Genomic DNA, 19,339 nt, shown 5'->3' on the forward strand with positions numbered 1-19,339 from the left:
AAGATTAGTATTTGTAGAACGTAAGACCAAGAGTAATATATGATTATATGTGTGTGCTTGTGTGTGTGGATAGTGATATATAATGCCTGTGTATGTGCATATGAGTGCATGATGCATGTACATGTGTGTGTGTGTGTGTGTGTGTGTGTGTGTGTGTGTGTGTGTTGAGGCAAGAAGTCAGCCTTAGGTATCATTCTTCAAGTGCCATTCACATTTTGTTGAAGAAAGGGTCTCTCACTGGCAACACAGTCATAACCCCAAGAATCTCCCTCTCTCCACCTCTTCAATGCTGAAATTGTAAGAGAGTGCCATTGTACGAGCCTTTTTATTTCAGTGCTAGGGAACCAGTTCCTCATACTTGTGTTACTGACTGACTGAACTGTTTCTCATTCTGAGAACAAGCATTTAGATCAGCTCTACATCCAAAGAAGAGTGTTGGGAAACTAATTTAAATGCAAATCATTTTACAGATTTTTTAGTATGATAATACACATACATTCAAAAATCAGTAAAACGCTATTATAGAGACAAAAAGCAATTTCTACCATTCCTGTGACTGAAGTGTATGCTAAAAATATCAAACCAGTAGATATTTAAGCAAGAACCTTTCAAGTATGTGGTTGGAGCAGAATGTCATATCTTGAAGGACAAGGTTTTAAGTTTTCAACTACATTTGATTTGATATTTATTTTTACAATAAAACATTTTCCATTAACTAATAAATACATTCATTGCAGACTATTTGGAAAATTTGTTTCATCTGTAATGTTTCTGCTAAAACAGAATTATTAATGTTTTCTGCTTTTCCATCAACATTTTCTCATTTCATTTTTATGCAGATATATGCTGCAAAAAACTCAGTCATAAGTAAGAAATAGGGCAAAGCCATATGCTCCAGTACATAAAACACACAGGTATGGGATTTTTCTTTCCCCAAACCTAAACTATGGATGGATTATGATTATTTACTAGATTTGTAAAATTTGGATGCAATTCTTTTGACTCAGAAAAATGAAAATCTAAAATACATCTTCTGAATACTTAATGAAGCATCATCTTCTGGTCAGAGACAGAAATGCAAAATGATGCTTAGATGAAAGTATGCTTTATGTTTAATTGCCTAGGTAATTACTGTAATCATCTAGTTACATTCCTCTTTAGATATGTCCACACAGATAATACACATTCAGTGAGAATTTGGACTGTTCAGCTATTAGAGATGTGAGCAGCAAAGAATGTGATCCACTTTACTTTGCACACCCTTGATGAGTAATTTTATCTCCAGAAGTAGTTTGATAGACACCTCCCAGCCACTCCAAGTAAATTAGTTCTTTGTTATGAGGGACTAAGAGAAATACACATAAAAGGTGTGACCTTCAATGACTTCTGGGAAATTCCTTGACTGAAACTGATTAAAAAATTCAATATTAAATATTTCTGTTGGTGTGTATTTGCATAGATTTTATTGGGTAGATGAATAGTACTTAATACCACAAGCAAAAATTTAGAATTCACCAAAATTTATTGGTTCTGTTCTTCGATTATCAGCTCAACTCTGACCTCACCTGCTGCTGTTGGCTCATATTTTTCTAGATTATTATATACACAAGATTGTAGGTTATTGTATGTGTGTAATTTTGCACTTATCTCTTGCCTATGCCAGTGAAGGTTATGAACGAATAGGCTTTCATTGTAAAAGTTTTGTATACCTTGCTCATCCACTCACACTTAAAAGACATGGGTTAACAATTTTGTTTCCTATGAGCAAACCTGGACTTATATATGGGCCTTTATGTGACTATAAAGTGTCGTTTGTCTTCTATAGATACCTAGAAATAGGGTTGTTTGGTCATATGTTGTGTCTTAAACTTTATAAGAAACAGTCGAAGTGTTTTTCAAAGTAAGTTTGTTTTGCATTTTGGTTGGCATTAAATATTTATTGCTCTTCCGGCAAGTGTACTTTTACCATTGTCTTAGTTACCTTATATTACTGTGATAAACACCGTGACTAAAGCCACTTAAAGAAAAAAAAAAGCATTTCAGTGGGGCTGGCACTTCCAAGGGAATAGGCATCTATCAGCTTAATGCAGGAAGCACAGCAGAAGGTAAGCAGGCATGGTGCTTTCCCCAACAAGGCCACACCTCTTAGTCCTGGCCACACCTCCTAGTCGGGGCCAAACCACCACCAACTGGAGACTAAGAATTCAAGTGCCTGAAACCTCTGGAGGCACTCATTTAAATCACCACAACCAGATTGGTTATTGGTTTTGTTATGTTTTGTTTGTTATTGCTGCTTGATTGGTCTCTTGTTTTTTTTTTTTTTTTTCATTTCTACTTTTTTAATAGGTATGCAAATATATAGGTTGTTAATTTGCATTTCTCAAATGGCAATGATGAGGTCATCTTTGCTCTTGAATTTGGGCATTTACACATTTAACCAATTAAAATTAATGACAGTGCATGTTAATTCAAGCTTTGCTTTTTTGTGTTTTATTTGTCCTATTGGTTCCCTGCTCATTTTTTAAAAATCCTTCTTTTGTATTAATCGAGGAGTTATAAAATTGTATTGCTTCTTTATGTGGATTTGCGAATGGTTCATTTGGAGTTTATATTAGAATATTTAGTTTACAGAAATTTACCTTCAAGTGATTTTTAACACTCTACATAGGAAAATATTATAGTACTTGCTTTCATTTTTCAGTAACACTTTTTGTGCTATTGTTGGCGAGCATTTTTCTTTCAAATGTCCTAAAAAAATTCTTAATGAACTGGACCATTTCTGCTTAAATGGTATATGAAAGAGATAATAATAATTAGAGACATGGCACATGTCTGTGTATATAGTATATGTGTGTACATATATCTTCAAGTGTGAATGTGTGTGTTTGGTTATATTTGTGTAAACATGTATGTGAATGTGTCTTACAATGGCTAGAGATAAAATAAGTAAATCAGTTTTCCTTAGTCACTTCTGTTTGTTTTTTTTTTTGTTTTTTGGAGACACAGTTTTTAATTGAATATAGAACTCATGATTCTGTTACACAGATCTAACAGCAATGTCCAGGCCTTCTCTCTGGCACCCATCACCCCCAGTCCTGAGGTTACAGACTTGTACTCCAGTGCATGGTTTTTACATGGTGACTGCAAAGCGTCATGCTTGCATGGAAAAAAGTTTGCCAAGTGGAACTTCTCAGCCCCCTTTCAGATGCTTGTGCTGATAGGGACATCTTTTTATCTGCTTTAACTTACTTTCTACTGTGGTTTCCATAACATTTATTCTACTGTGCCTACATTGTTTGTGAAGTCCAATATGACCTTTTGATAATTTCTTATGTTTCCTTCATCCTGAGAGATAATATTTCTGGCCATGTCAGAGGAGCAGCAGGTGGCAGCTTCCTAAGTTCAGTCCACTAGAATACAAGGCTCTGATGAGAGAATCTCAGATAGGCAAGGCCCTGAGGGCTTCGGTTCCAGAATAACTCTTGCTACTTCTGTGTCTTTACATGGTGGCCGCTGCCATTTTTCTCTGGTATCTGTCATGATGTGTATGGATGTGGGAGTATTCCCACTGTTTTTAATGTAGTATGATTAGCTCATGTAAATATTCAGTTCTACTGGGCATTTTTACCCGTGAGTTATTATGAAGATGATTTCCTCTTAAGCTGTACTGTTTAATTGAAGTAATATTTTAACCAATAGTGTGATCACTTTGATAATTAAAGGTTTTTTAACAAATGTGATAGGGGGAAAATTAATATAGGTAAAGATAGATTATAGTGTTATCCCTGCCTGTGATAAAGCAGGAACTGCAGAGAATAGAAAACAGTAACAAAAGATTGTCAGTTAGGACTTCCAAGTTTTTCCTTCAGGAGCCCTATAGATTGTTGCTTAGGTTACTGATTAGGTTACTGATTAAGGAAAACAATTGAGCCCCAGAAGATTGGCTACCTCAAGTTCTTTTAATCTTAATGTTGGGAGACGTGTTCAGGGGTTTCAGTGTATATCACAGCTAACATAAAGTCTTAAATAATGTCTTAAGGTAAGGTTAAGATGATTTTTGTTAATGATTTGAGGTAGAAAAAATTAAAAATCAATTTAAAATTTAGAAAGAAACACTTTTAATAGTTGATCAAGGGACTCACTGAGGTCAAAGACCAAAACAATGGTAACCTGGCTATTGCTGGCTGATGTGCCTTTCCTGCTAGGATGGGTTGGTGATCAAAGATGATGATGAATTCCTTGTATCCATTTCTGCCCTCATATTCCTGATATAAAATATTTTCATGACTGCCCTCATATTCCTGATATAAAATATTTTCATGAATGGGTATGCACCCTGAGGATTTAAAATAGAGCTTGCTGGTTTTTTTTCTACATAGTTTAGATTTGTGATTCTCTTAGAATTTTTTTTATAAAATTACCTTTTAAGGTAAATAATAGGCGATTGATCCTTTCTTTGTATCTGCAAAATGCAGCCTGCTAGTAAAAGAACTGGCTGAGAAAAATTCCTTGCTTACTTATGCTTTGTTAATTTGTAACAAGTTGCTTTGACATGAATGTATTTGGGGTCTTGGGAGTAAATTTTTTTTTTTTTTTTTTTTTTTTTTTTTTCCAAGACAGGGTTTCTCTGTGGCTTTGGAGCCTGTCCTGGCACTACCTCTTGTAGACCAGGCTGGCCTCGAACTCACAGAAATCCGCCTGCCTCTGCCTCCCAAGTGCTAGGACTAAAGGGGTGTGCCACCATTGCCCCGCGGGGAGTAAACTCTTTTCACTTGTAATATGTGCAATTTTTAATCACATAAGAGAAAAGGGAAACGTTTTTACTGATATTCATTCTAATTATTCACTTAAAAATAGAATGTAACTACATTTTAATTTTTATATTGCTAACAAGATTTTGATGGGGTCTCTAAGCTGTCAGAAAAAAAAGGAAGGTATCAGGGAGTAGCGTAGAAGGAATTCATCTGGAAAAAGACAGAGGAAGGAAACATTAGGGAAGAAGAACAGAACAAAAGAAGAAGAGAGTAGAACCAGCAACAAAAAGAATAATAAAACAAGCTGGGGGATAGTGGTGCACGCCTTTAATCCCAGCACTCCGGAGGCAAAGACAGATGGATCTCTGTGATCGAGGCCAGCCTGGTCTACAAAAGCTAGTTCCAGGACAGAGAAACCCTGTCTCGAAAAACCTTCCTGCATCTTTTACAGCCTGTCTAGGGGCTTGCAGGATCTACATCTCTTCAGTTTCTCTGACTTGCTGAAAGGTTGCTATTCATTAGCACCCTAGGTGTGGTCTTGACATATTGGAGATTTTGTGTGTGTGTGTGTGTGTATGTGTGTGTGTGTGTGTTTCCCTTTTTTGCTGGCCCCAGAAAGACCTATCCTTCAGATAGGTCTAGTCCTTAGTTCACTGATTCCGTGGATCTCCCTCAATCCCTGAGCAGCTGAGCGCTCATTCCCACAGAAGTTCAGTGTTTTCAAAGGTTGTTTCTTTGTCTGTTCCATTGATCGTACTGAGAAATCTATTGCTATCCCTTCTTTGCATATATAAACAACTTATTTTCTTATGGAACTTATTTTATTTGGATAGTCACTATTTTTTTTACTGAGCTGTACAGTTAGATTACAATATGCCTAGTAATTTTATTCACATTTCTTATATTAATATTATGAATGATTAATGATAACATTGTAGTGTAATAGCTTTAAAAACTAACAGGCAGAAAATCATTTCTTCTATGAAGGAATTTTATAACAAAATTCTTGTCTTTGAGGTCTATTGCTCACAGACCTGCAGATTGACAGTTTGTTCTTTTTCTTTTTAAAATTTCACCTAAACGAACTTATTTTTGTTTCTGTATCACCTTTTCCCTTTTCTATCTTATTTGGGTATACCTATTTCAGTGTTTGTTGTTGTACTAGAACTCACCAATGCTTTTTTTTAATTTTCCCGATTACACTTTCTCTCTGTTGTGATTTTGGAGAGCTTGGGTTCCTACGCTTTGCTGCTGGCTGGTCATTGCTTCTCCACTGTCAATCTTTTGTTAGTCCCGTGTAGCACCGTCTTCAGTTCATATCCTGTTTTTGATTCTGGAAGTATGATTTGTATTTTTACAGCTTATGTCTGGATTTAATTTTTTTTGAACACATGAAATGAAGTTCTAGTAGTAACTAAAATAGAGTGTGTTCGTGTTGGTTACCACATTTGTGCTAATGTTGTGGGTGGTTTTAATAGGTTAAGTCTCTTCCTCATATGGTTCCATCCTCTGCTTCTTTGCCTGCCAGCAAATTACTTACAAAGCCAAGAAGACAACAGCCAGGGCCACAAGCACTTTGTTATTCAGTTATTTACCCTCTTTTGGTCCTGAACTTCGAACCTCGGGCTTTGGTCCTGCTCTGCTAATGCTCTCCCATTGAGCTTTCCCCATATCCTACCTGGTCTTTTGGATCAGATGCTAGACATTGTGTGTCTTTTCATATTGACTGCTCTGTGCTCTACAAATATTTTTATAAATGCAAAATTTTTGTAAATATCTTTTGGGCTGGTTTCCAATAAGTTATAAAATTACATTTGGGCAGATGTTCTTTAGAAGGCCGGCTTTCAGAGAGGCCAGGAGAAATATTTAAACTAGCTTTATTTACGAAAGAAATCCCTTTAAGCACAATTTATCTAGCCAGGGAAATGTAAATTGTGAATTTATCCCTGTCTGGCAGTTAGGATCAGGTATATTTCTGTCTCTGTATTAATGCTTAAAAATATTTCTTTAAGTCACTTTACAAAAAAAGTTAGAAGCCGGGCGGTGGTGGCGCACGCCTTTAATCCCAGCACTCGGGAGGCAGAGGCAGGCGGATCTCTGTGAGTTCGAGGCCAGCCTGGTCTACAAGAGCTAGTTCCAGGACAGGCTCTAAAAAAAAAAAGCTGCAGAGAAACCCTGTCTCGAAAAAAAAAAAAAAAAAAAAAAAAAAAAAGTTAGAAAAATAATGTGATATATCACACAAACATCTCAGAAAGATGTTTAAAATAAGAAAAATATATTTCTTATTTTTATGCTAATTATGGATTGCAGTTAAAAACTAGATTAGGTTTAACTTTAGATAAAATCTTTGAATTACCTCTGTTGTTATTAAGATTTTTATCAATGTAATATTCTCCTTTGTGTTAATCTACAATATGTAAAATAGCAGAAATGTAACATTCAAAGCTCATGCTGAAATTAAATATGTGAAACCCTTCCTTCTCTTGGGACTTTTAACAAATACACATTTTTGAAATAGCAGCATTTTCATAAGAATGAAGGACCTATTAATTGTATAAAACAAGCTATTTCAAAATTAGAGTTATGAAAAAAATGTGACTACTCACAATGTAAAGAGAAAGAAAATGAAACTTTCTCATAAATATTGGTGAAGTTTAAGGTTGGTGGGCTTTACACATCTGTTTAAACTGTTCTTACAATGTCACACATGCGTTAGAGAGGAAGGGCTATTTGGTATGACATATACTCTCTATGTTAATACAAATCCATTGTGATTAGCTTGTAAGCCTCGGTTCTATTTAAAGAGTAAATAAATGATACCCTTGCTTTGCTCGTATATTTCAGACACACAGTCTGGGAAGGCACTGAGTGGCTGAGGTAATTTTTTCCTTTGTGGCTCTGACACATTTTTAATATGAAAAGAGTGGGGAAAGTGAGGCACAAGAAAATCAAATAGCGAAGGCATATATTCATAGATAAATACGGCCAGACAGAGCAGGAATCAGCGCAAGTGTTTGGGTGAGGGATGAAAACCTTACCTTAACTTTTGTCTAAGTTTTAAAAAGCTTTTTATTTCACCTGTATTTGTGTTTTGCCTATGAGGCGATCTTGCATTGTTGGCATGTGGTGCATGCAGTTGCTAGACAAGGGCACCGAGGACCTCGCACTGTCCACAGCTGTTATGTGGTTGCTGGGAATGAACCCCCAGGGTCCTTTGGGAGAGCAACAAGTGCCCTTACTGCTGAGTCACCACCAGTCCCTAGAGGCACAGATTGCCATCTGCTGCCAGCGTCTGAAAATTTCTATAGTCTCTGAGCAATATCAGTTCACAGTTATGGGGCCACTACGTATTTCAAGTTGGGAGCACTGTAGTATTTATTCTCTTTTCATTCCCAAAAAGATCGGTGTTTATATTTTATACGCAAATGTAAAATTTATGTCTTCTAAAAATCAAGAAATTCAAACAAAATCTGCTCTTTAGTATGTTGCAACATTGATGGCTGTAGTGGTTCAGGCCTGCGGTCCCTGAAAATAGAGGACAGAGCAGGTTTAAAGTGAATTCAAGGCCAACCTGAGGTGTGTAACAAGATGTGGCTAAGACAAAGGAAAACAAACACCACCCAGTAGTGTTTCCGCCAGGCAAGGAGGTTGAGAGACATGAAACTCTGGAGCCTGTCACCAAAACTATCATAATCTGTATGGTTGATCTGATTACTCTTGATTTAATAACCATTGATTTAAAAAATGTTTATTTATGCCATGTTTTATTTTTCCATCCATTTTTTTTTTATTTTCAAGTTTCCAAATGTTAACAGGAAAATAAGCAACTGGGCAACATGCTTAATTACCTATAGTGGGTTGATCTCCAGCGCTGTATACATGTTCTTCTTATATATACACTATGTTACATGGTGTTATTTCAAATTTAATTGTAATGAATGGTAAACTGGGGTGAAAGAAAAGAATTTAGGTGAATGATGTCTTATATGTCAGTCTCTGTCCTTGGGGGCAGTCATGATGGAAGAGCTATTTAGTTACTTTAAAGTTGGATTCAGGAAGGGGCTGATTCCAATTGCACTGTTTATCCTATGCAGTGCGAATATTCTGTGATACAAAAGAGACAGAAGTGGAAAGGGAGAGTTATTTTCTTTCTCACAAGCACTATCTCTATGTCATCCAAACACAGAAAAGACAAGTGGATTCAGTTCTAAGAGATCCTTCCAGCGCCGTACTTTTGGAAAACCAGCTCATTTCAGATTAAGACTTTTCTAATTTTGCATGAAACGGAAATAAAGTTTGCTACTTTACTAATAGCTGTTTCCCTCTTTTCTTCTCTTTCCAAGACCACCAGTTTGTAAGTATAATTTTGTACTTATGGAAAGAAAAATAACAGAACTTCGACCAGATACATGTAAGGTGTGAACGCCTTCTTTGATCCATTTGAAAACCGTGGGCCAAAGGATTTGTCCATTGCAATAATGTAACCAGCATTGTTTTAGAATGAACTATTCAATCTGTAATTCAGGTGTATATATTTTAACACATTTTAGAGATTCAAGATAAGAAAATATAATGTTCATATGATAAAAAACATTCTAAATATATTCTAATACTGTTTGTTTTTCCTTATCTGCTTCCTATATGCATTTTAAAATTGGGTATTTATATCTTATCATAATCAGTGAAAATGTTAAAAACATATTTTCTAATGGGAAATAGCAAGTTTAGTGCTTTAGAGTGGAAGAAGATCAATATCACTGTACCTCTCTATTGTAAAAAATGATTTTTAATTTGAAAATTTATTGTTTAGTGAAATAAGTTGGATTAATGTGATTCTTGTTAAGATGAATATTTTTATGTGCTTCAAATAACAATGTTGTTACCATGTCAAATAAATTAATAATTTATGAACCTATGATGCTTAAGATGAAATCCTAAATCCATAACTTAATGACTTTTAAGTAGATTAATTCAATTCATTGTGTTTCTAAGTTCTCTAAGAAATGTTTATGAAATTTTCTCAAGTAAACTACAGATTGTGTCTGTTCACCATGATGATAAAAATAAAGATGATTATAGCAACAGTTGCATAGATCATTGTGCCGTTGGAGCATATTAACCTGTCTAACTGTGTAAAATCACTTGAAACTTGTCTTACATAACTGATGAAGAGACCCCATCATAAAGACGCTGAAGACTCATGTGTAACTCAAGTCCCATCAGAGATATCTGGTTACATGTCTATCACCTTGTTAACATCTTTCATCAACGTTTTAGTAATGTGAGAAGTTAGATTAATTACCATTGTAATTTGGAATGCAATCTAAATTTCCGTGGCATTCTCTATCTTCCCTGTTTAATCAAGTCACTTCCCTGCCACAGAAATGTCTTCCTTGAGTCTCTGTACCTCTGTAGTTTGTTATATACCACTAAAGAGGAATGCCAGGTAGATTCCATACTGATGCTCTTCGTTGTAGTTTTCTTTTCTTTTCTTTTTTTATTGTATTAGTGTCTTAGTGTCTGCAGTTGATTGTCTTCTTGTTATATACTCACAGGATCTACTATGTATGTGAACACTACCTGTCCTTTTCTGTTTCAAAATATCTGCTTGGTGTAGTGTAAGTTGACCAGCCAGACTAGAATGTGACCCACACAGTGTCCCATTTGAACATAATCACATCTCTGAAGTAGGATGTAATTAAATTCATTTTAAAATTAAAACTTTGTGTGTGTGTTTTTTCTTGTGTATGTTGGGTCAAGTACACACACACACACACATACACACACATACACACACAGAGAGACACACACAAATGTGCTTGTTTGTGTTGAAGCTGGAAGACTAACTCAAGTGTCACTTTCATGAGTTTTGGTTACCTCCTTTGAAATAAGAATTCTCATTGGCCTGGGTTTCACAAGTTAGTTTGGCTGGCTAGTCAGGGACCCCTATAATCCTCCTTTCTTTGCCTGCCGGGAACTGACACTATTAACATGTACCACCATGTCTGACATTTTGTTTGAAAGATTATTTAGGTTAGTTACATGTATGCATGTGTATCTGCATGCACATTTGTGTATGAGTATAGTTGCCTGCAGAGTTAAGAAGAGGGTGTCAGATCATCAGGACCTGGAGTTATAAGTGGTCTTGAGCTTCTCAGACATCAGCACCGGGAGCTGAACTCAGGTCCTCTGCAAGACCAGTAACTCCTCTTAAGTGCTGAGACAATCTGTCATCTGCATTTCTATTTTGACATAGGTTTTGTTAACTAGACTCAGGAGCAGGCATGCACTTTTTTGACTGGGCCATTTCCCCAGACAGTGATTAATTTTCTGGCCAAATTTTATATCCAACTGAAAGCATTATTAGGCCTAATATTCATATGATTTTTGTGAAGTTTTTTTTGCTGATATGTTAAAATTACCAATAACAAACTGAGGAAAGGAGGGAACTGGGACTCCAATAGCTTTTTCAACATTGACCCCCAAGGGCCTACTTTCCTTCTATTAAGTCCGATCCTAAGGATTCCAGAACTTCCCAATACCACCATCAGCTAGCAACTTCAACCTATAGTCCTACATTGAGCTGACATTGAAGATGAAGTTATAGCACTATTAAGTCAATCTATGCATTAAAATCTTTACTCTCAATACTATCTCATGTACATCTCCAAATTCTTCATAAGCATATCTTTTTAATATCCTCAATGACTGGCTGGAATAATCAAAGAAATAAAAATTGAACTATGGGCAATATCAGAAAGACTTTTTTGGTATGTTATATAATGAGTAATCAGCGAACATTATGTAAATCTGTGAATCAGTAAATGGATGAATGAGAAGTCAAATCCTCTGCAGAAGCACAGGCCAATAGGGGGAGCCTGGCGCTTCAAAAGTGTGATGTGACTGGGGAATATTGAGCCAAATGATACAGAATTTACTGAATGCGATCATCTTGTCAAATTCGAAGAAACACATGCTGTTTCTCTGGGCTTTTAGATTTCCCGATGAAGAGATTGCTAAACGTTACTAAGTAGCTCCAAGACAAATAAATACATTTTGCTTCTCAGGTGGCATAAACAACATCAACGAAGAACATTGGGGGGGGGGTCCTTTTGAGATGGAGGACTTCAAAACACGAAGAGCATTTTCCTTAATAATTTTATTGTCTTGTGAACATGGGGTACTTGAAAAATGAAAGAAAATCTGGAAGGTAAACAGCTGGTAGTACAGATGGTGTTGATGAATTGAATTTGGATTTCTGCACTGGGGCTCACATTTCTGGAATGTTAGGCTCCTCTTGGCTCAGAGTAGAATTTTGTCTCACAGGGACGTAGAAGATTGTTTTTGCATGCAGGCTAAAAGTGCTTTTAAGGGGAGTGCAAGATTACAGAAAGTGTTTGAAGACTAAATTTAAAGTAACCATTCACCCAGACAGACACATACACCTCCTGGTTTCTTCCCTTTATCCTTATCAGCAGCAATCAGTATTTAGGTCAGATTCACCCACCTACCACTTCCTCCTTGGGCCTTGGCTTGGCTGTTCCCATGGTTAATTTATTTGTTCCAAGCACACTCCCACCTTTGCCATTGTCTCCACTGTTAGCCAGAAATGCTGTCCCATAGCTGGGTAGTAGCGTGGCTCTTGTGTATCTCTAAACACTTGTCTTTCATCATGAAAAGTGTTTGCATATATCTTTATTTTGGAATTTCAATAAATACTTGGATTATTTCAATTGTTCAGCAACCTATGCCAAATTAAATAAATGAAGCAATAATGCTTTCAAGTTTCTATCTTTTAAGTGGGAGAAATGTGGGCAGCAATTATTATTCAGACTGTCTGGAACAAAATGTTACAGGTAGGTCTGCCTGAAGATTAGAGAGTTCTTAGAGATAATTTGAGAGTCTCATGGCTTTAAACTCTTCTAATACAAGACTTCAGTATTACAAAATTTTAGCCAAGACAAATAGATTAATAAGTTCAATTAAACATTAATTTAAAAATATTCTCCCAACTATATGAGTTTATTTTACATTCATTGTATCTGAACAGATAAAATAATGATCATTTTTATGCCTTCCCTTAATACCATTTTAGGAAAACTAACATTGACTGGAAAGCAATCAGCATCCACAGCAATAAAGATGCTAAAATCATTATACTTTAGCAGACAGATGTGTCATTAGTTTCAAGAGTGCTTTTCATGGAGATTTTAAAGAAATGTATGAATGTTATTTCATTTCAAACCTTATTCCCTCTTTTTTGTTGCTGGGAGACTTTTAAGGACTGCTTTTATTTTTCTTATGAGTTATAGGTCTATTTAAATTGTTTATCTGGATGTTTTTAATTTTGATACATGGACCCTATACAGAAAATTGCCCATTTCTTTTAAATTTTCCAGTTTTGTGGAGTATAGGTTTTTGAAGTATGACCTAATGAGTCTGTGGATTTCCTTAGTGTCTGTTGTTATGTTCCTCTTTTTGTTTCTGATTTTGTTAATTTGGTTATTCTTTCTCTGCCTTTTGGTTAGTTTGGATAAGGGTTTGCTTATCTTGTTGATTTTCTGGAAGAAATTTTTTTTCTTGAAAATTTTTTTGCTTCTTTGATTCTTTGTATAGTTCTCTTGTTTGTTTCTATTTTATTGATTTCAGCCCTCGATTTGATTATTTCCTGGTGTCTACTCCTCCATGGTGGGTTTTTTTTTTTTTTTGTTCTAGAACTTTCAGGTTCTCTGTTAAATCGCTAGTGTGGGATTTCTCCAACTTCTTTAAGTAGGCATTTAGTGCTACAAACTTTTTTTCTTAGTACCGCTTTCAGAGTGTTCCGTAAATGTAAAATGTATGTTGTACATTCATTTTCATTGAATTCTAGGAAGTCTTTAATTTCTTTTTATTTCTTCCTTGACCGGGGGTGATTCAGTTGAGCATTATTCAGTTTCCATGTGCTTGTAGGCTTTCTGGAATTTGTGTTGTTGATGTCTAACTTTAAGCCATGGTGATCCAGTAAGATATAGGGGCTTATTCCATTTGTTTTGTATCTGTTGAGCTTTGTTTTGTGACTGAGTATGTGGTCAGTTTTAGAGAAGGTTCCATGAGGTTGTAAAAAGGAGCTATATTCTTTTGTGTTTGGATGGGATCTTCTACAGATGTTTGTTAAGCCCATTTGACCCCTGGCATCTGTTAGTTCCCTTACTTCTGTGCTAACTTTCCATCTGGTAGACCTGTGCGCTGGTGAGAGTGTGGCATGTCAAAATCTCTCACTATTGGTGTGTGGGGCTTGATGTGCAATACAAGCTTTAGTAATGTTTCTTTTACAAATTTGGGTGCCTTTGTATTGGGGGAATAAATGTTCAGGACTGAAACCACATCTTAGTGGATTTTTCCTGTGATGAATATGAAATGTTCTTATTTATCTCTTTTAATTACCTTTAGTTTGAAGTTTATTTTGTTAGATATTAGCATAGCTACACCAGCTTGCTATTGGAAAGTCTTTTTCTAACCCTTCACTCTGAGGTAATGTCTGTCTTTGAAGTTGAGGTGTGTTTCTGGTATGCAGCAGAAGGATGGGTCCTGTTTTCATATCCATTCTGCTAGCCTCTGTCTTTTTATAGGCAAATTGAGTCCTTTGACATTAAGGGATGTTAGTGACTGGTGATTGTTAATTCCTGTTATTTTTTTGGTGGCAGGGTATGTGTGTCTCCCTTCTTTAGGATTTGCTGGTGTGGGATTATCTAGTGCCTATGTCTTTTGGGTACAGCTAACTTCTTTGGGTTGGAGTTTTCCTTCTATTGCTTTCATAGGGCTGGTTTGTGGATAGGTTTTGTTTAAATCTGCTTTCGTCATGGAATGTCTTGTTTTCTCCATCTATGTAAACTCAGAGGGAGGCTGTGCACTGTCTGCCATTTCATGAGTGAGACTGACTGTTCTGTGGTGACCTTTCTCTCTACAGTCACATAAGCCGTGGCCGCCTATAAAGTGTGCCGCTGACAGTGTGCTGCTGACATTTCTATATGAAGCTATCTTCATTTCTCTAAAGATGGAGTTATATATTCTACAAAATCTAAACATCAAACTAGCTAAGTAATAAAATGGATCACAAAAGGACCAGGTATTAAAAAAAAACCAAAACAAAATACTACACTAATATATGTCTTGTTAAGAGTCTGAAGAGAAAAACAGCTCTTGGATAGTAAAATACAGCACATTGCCACAAGAGGGCAGCCTTTTAACAGAAATTTCTCCACAGCCACAGGGTTGGAACAGGTTTTTGTTGTTGCTGTTTGATTTGTGGTTTGCAGTCTCCAGGCAGTTGATCTAAAACTAAATACTGATGTGGTAATGCAAGGTTATTAGCGATTTCTTTTGTCCTCTGCAAGTTGTATCTTTATATCGCTGCTGACCTCAATGATGGAGGTAAAACCTAAACCAAGGATGGAAGTTCTCCACCCTTTCTTCAGGCGGTGTTTTGAAATGCTAAGGGAGAAAGTCACACTCAATAAAGCCCTCAAATCAGTGAGCTCAGGTAAATGCACCCATCTCTCGTCTACCTCAGATTCTACCTAAGCAAAAGCTACAGGGCAACGCATAAAATACAGTTCTTGTTTTCAGCCTTTCCAGTACCGCAGACCACAGTGCTCCTGAGACATGCTTTTGGGTGCGAACAGCCCTCTGTCTCGGTCTTGATCCCCGAGACCGGCAGGGTGCTCTCAGACCAGAACTTTCTGATTGCTTCCTTACCGATGATTGTCCCTGGCTGGGCAGAGATAGCACGCCGGTGTCAACCTCAAGTCCAGGGGCAACTTTAATTGTAATTGCCTGAACCTCGCCTTGTCCAGGTGTGAATTTCAGCACTTTCTGAACTGGAAATTACACAGCTAGTGCCCAGCATTTCACAGCGCCAGGGGCCTCCAGGTGTTGGCACTGCAACTCAGCGACTGCGGGCGGAGCTCACGCGTGGCCTAAATCCTCCTCTCAGTTCACACATTTATTACGTAGTCTAGGTTTGCCTGGAAGCCGTTGCTGCTCAGACTGTTCTTAACCCAAGGCAGACAAGTCGGCAGTGGTTTTGTTTGTTCTGTTTTGTGTTTCGACAGGGTCTTACCCTGGACTGCAGCCTGGTTTCATGGTAGCCATCTTGCCTTACCCTCCTCCTGCAACAATTACTCCTAATTAGAGTTAGGGCTGCCACACAAGGATAGGCAGAAAGCATCTAAGAGGGATTCGCTGTCTCTTCTGACAGATTGATTCGAGGTATAATCCTGGACCTAACCCTTTTCTAGCCACATGATCCATTTCTCTACAGCTTTCAGCTTTGAGATCAGCTCGGTCTTCCGGTAAGTAAGCATTTTCCTCCAGTAATTTCTATGTATCTGAGTCGATAGTCTGGTGAGTGGCTTACTATTTCAGTTCAACTCACTGCTCATTGCCTGAGATGCATGCCTGCTTTCTTCTGTTTTGGGTTATCTAAGTTTCAAATAATAAACCCAATATTTTTCCAGGTATTAGAGTTGTAAAGCTTATATCAAATTAATTCACTTTAGAAATCTGTGTGAATAAAGTTGTCCCTTTCTTTGATTCTCTCAGGTGGTAGACGAGGAAATAATACCATAGAGCAGCAACCAAAATAGAAACTGAGGGTTAATGCCTGTCCTTATTTCTCAGCGAACCCAGGGGATGCCGGGTGTTGGGAATAGCACATATCTTCCAGCTAGTGTTTTGCAGAATGCATGTGAAAATCAAGGTTTTTATGGGAGAAGTTTTCCATACCAGTTTGTGAAGAAGAAATGATTGACCTGATGCAAGTATTCTACTGAAAGTCTTTGTGGTCCCAGACTGAGAGATGGGTACCATTATAGCCCTGTGGACCTGCAACCATCTAGATATATTGTTGATCTGGCATAACCAAAGAAGTCTTGTGATTGTGGGTCCAGGACTGCACTTTGTATAACCTAATAATCAGAAACAACAAAAATTTGTCTATCTTGGATGTTAAAACGTGTTGTTGCATCTCACCAATGGCAAATGTCTGTGTTCAATAATCTGTCTTTAGCTCCTAGAAAAAAGATGAAAGAGACTGAATTGATAATTTCATTCTGCCACCCAATGGCTATTGCAAAAGACTTGCAAATGTATTGGCCATATTCATCTTTTTATTGATTTATTTTCGACTTGACACAAACTTGGGTAATCTGAGAAGAACCTTAGTTGAGAAAATGCCATCATCAGATTGGCCTGGGGGCAAAATCTGATGGAGTGCCTTTTTAATTGATGATTTCTGTGGGAGGGACAGGTCTACTGTGGATGGTTTGAGTTCTGGGCAGGTGGTCTTGGGTGGTACAAAAATAGCAACTGAATGTGTGCCTGGAGAGCAAACCAGAGAGGTGCACTTCTCATTGTTCTATGTTTCAGTCCCTGCCCTTGAGTTCCCGCTCTAATTTCCCTTCCTGATGGACCGTGTGGTGTATGTTGTAGTAAACCCTTTCCATGGAAGCTGCTTTTGGTGATGGTGTTTTTGGCAGAAGTAACAAGCAAATCAGACAACACTTGGTGTCTGATTGTTGGCACCTCATGACAATTTTCAGTCTTGTAACTAGAGGAGGGAAGTAAGCCATGCCTTTATCAGTTTACTTGTTGATATGAAACACCGGAGCCATTGACCAAAAACTAAACAATTTGCACATTGTGTTCCTTGCTGTTGAGACTGGTATCACAGAGATAGCTAATTTCCATCTATGATAGATTTGAATTTACTAAACTATTGAGAGCAAAAACCACATTTTCCCTCCTGAGGATAAATAATCATAGTAGTGATCATTTCCATTCTAAAATATAAAGAGTGTCATGTATTTTTTTTGGGCTTCATCAAGTGATTTTATGCCAGGGAGAATCCCATTAAATTCCTCCACACTGCAAGATCTGAAAGAAGGTTAAAGCATAAATTAGTAGTAGACTTGGATAGTATGTCAGCATGATAGCACAAAGTGGTTCTGAAAGAAATAATTAAATACTGGTCACTGTAGGCTATTCTGAATTCTAATTGGAAAATTGAATTGATTAAAGCCCTAAGGGCATAATAATATCTGTTCAGATAATATATATTCGTATGTATATTTATGTATCACTAACCACCATTTCAGGATTGAAAATAATTACATGAAGCTTTGAGTTCGTGGATAAAGAACTTTAAAAAAGCAGACTCTAAAAGAAGTATTTCTGAACTGAATAGTTTTGAAAGCCATTCATAGTTTCTAACAATTGAGTGCTACTCATCTAAAAACTGAGCCATTTCTCTGTGACTAGGCATCCATATCTCTGTGTTGTCATCACCGGATTTGCTCTTAAGCCATAAAAATAGTTGGGAGTTTGTAGAATAATATAACCAAAGTGCTGGGACTACATTTCTCTATATACCTGGATGGCTAAACCTCACCTTTTGCTCGTTATAAAGAGGAAGACAGCTGTAGATGTTATCGGTAGAATGCTGGCCATTGCTACTGTTCAGGTTCTACTCTATTACAGGAAAGCACAATCATTGTTGGTTCGTCAAACTGGCATAGTAACTATGGGTTAAGAATGTAGTCAAGATTGACTTTCATATAGAAAAAAAACTAAGTATGAAGAAATTGAATGTGGGGTGCAATACTGAGAGAAAGGTTAACCCTTAAAACCCCAACTCTCTCTGTTGTGAAATCACAAGGACCTAACATAACGCTTGACACTGTGCATCTGATAGAGGAGAAAGTAGGGAATATATTTGAACTTAATGGCACAGGAAAGAACTTTCTGAAAAGGACTCTAATAACATAGGCATTAAGAACAGCAATTAGGGGCTGGAAAGTTGTCTCAGAAGCTAAGAGCCCTTGTTACTCTTGCAGAGAACTTGGATTTGATTCCCAGCACTAGCATGGCACCTCAAAACTATATGTAGCTGCAGTCTCAGCGGATCTGATGCTGACTTCCAGGGGCATCAGGAAAGTCTGTGGTATACATGAGTACATATAAACAAACCCTAACTAGCAAAAAATAGTAAAATAAATAAATATTAAAATAATGGCAATTAATAGTTAATAAATAGCATCTAATGAAACTAAATATTTTGTAAAGCAAATGACATCAAGATTAAGTGAAGAGGCAGCTGACGGAGTGAGAAAAAATTTACCAGGTATCCATCCTTTCCTTTTACAATTGTTATATTGTATATTGTATTTTTCAGCTCAGACTCTTCCCGCCTACTCCTGCCATGGTTCTTCCTCATTCACTCTCAAATTCATAGCCTCCTTTTCTTTCACTGGTTATCACATACATACATAGGCATGCAAACACACACACACAGGCACACAAGTACATATGTAAATACAGCAGGCTGAGTCCAGTTTCTCGATGAGTTTTTATGGCTGACCACTTGGTATTGGATAAGCACTGAGGGGGCTTAGCCCTGAGGAGGAGTGGTTTTCACTCTCTCAGGAGTCGATCATTGATTGACGATATCTCTTCATATAGGTGTAGGGCTTGTAAGATTTCCCCACCAACATTATCAGCATGTCCAATACTGTTGCCATTGTTCATGTTATAGATTTTATAGTTTAGCT

General features: G+C 37.0%; 1 protein-coding gene across 1 annotated transcript in view; it reads left to right on the plus strand.

The window, feature by feature from the left end:
* Lipi (lipase I) overlaps positions 1-19,339 on the plus strand; it is a 130,679-nt gene that overhangs the window by 24,020 nt on the left and 87,320 nt on the right. The window lies entirely within an intron of this gene.

Source organism: Arvicola amphibius, chromosome 10, assembly GCF_903992535.2.
Source record: "Arvicola amphibius chromosome 10, mArvAmp1.2, whole genome shotgun sequence".
Classification (NCBI taxonomy): Eukaryota; Metazoa; Chordata; class Mammalia; order Rodentia; family Cricetidae; genus Arvicola; species Arvicola amphibius.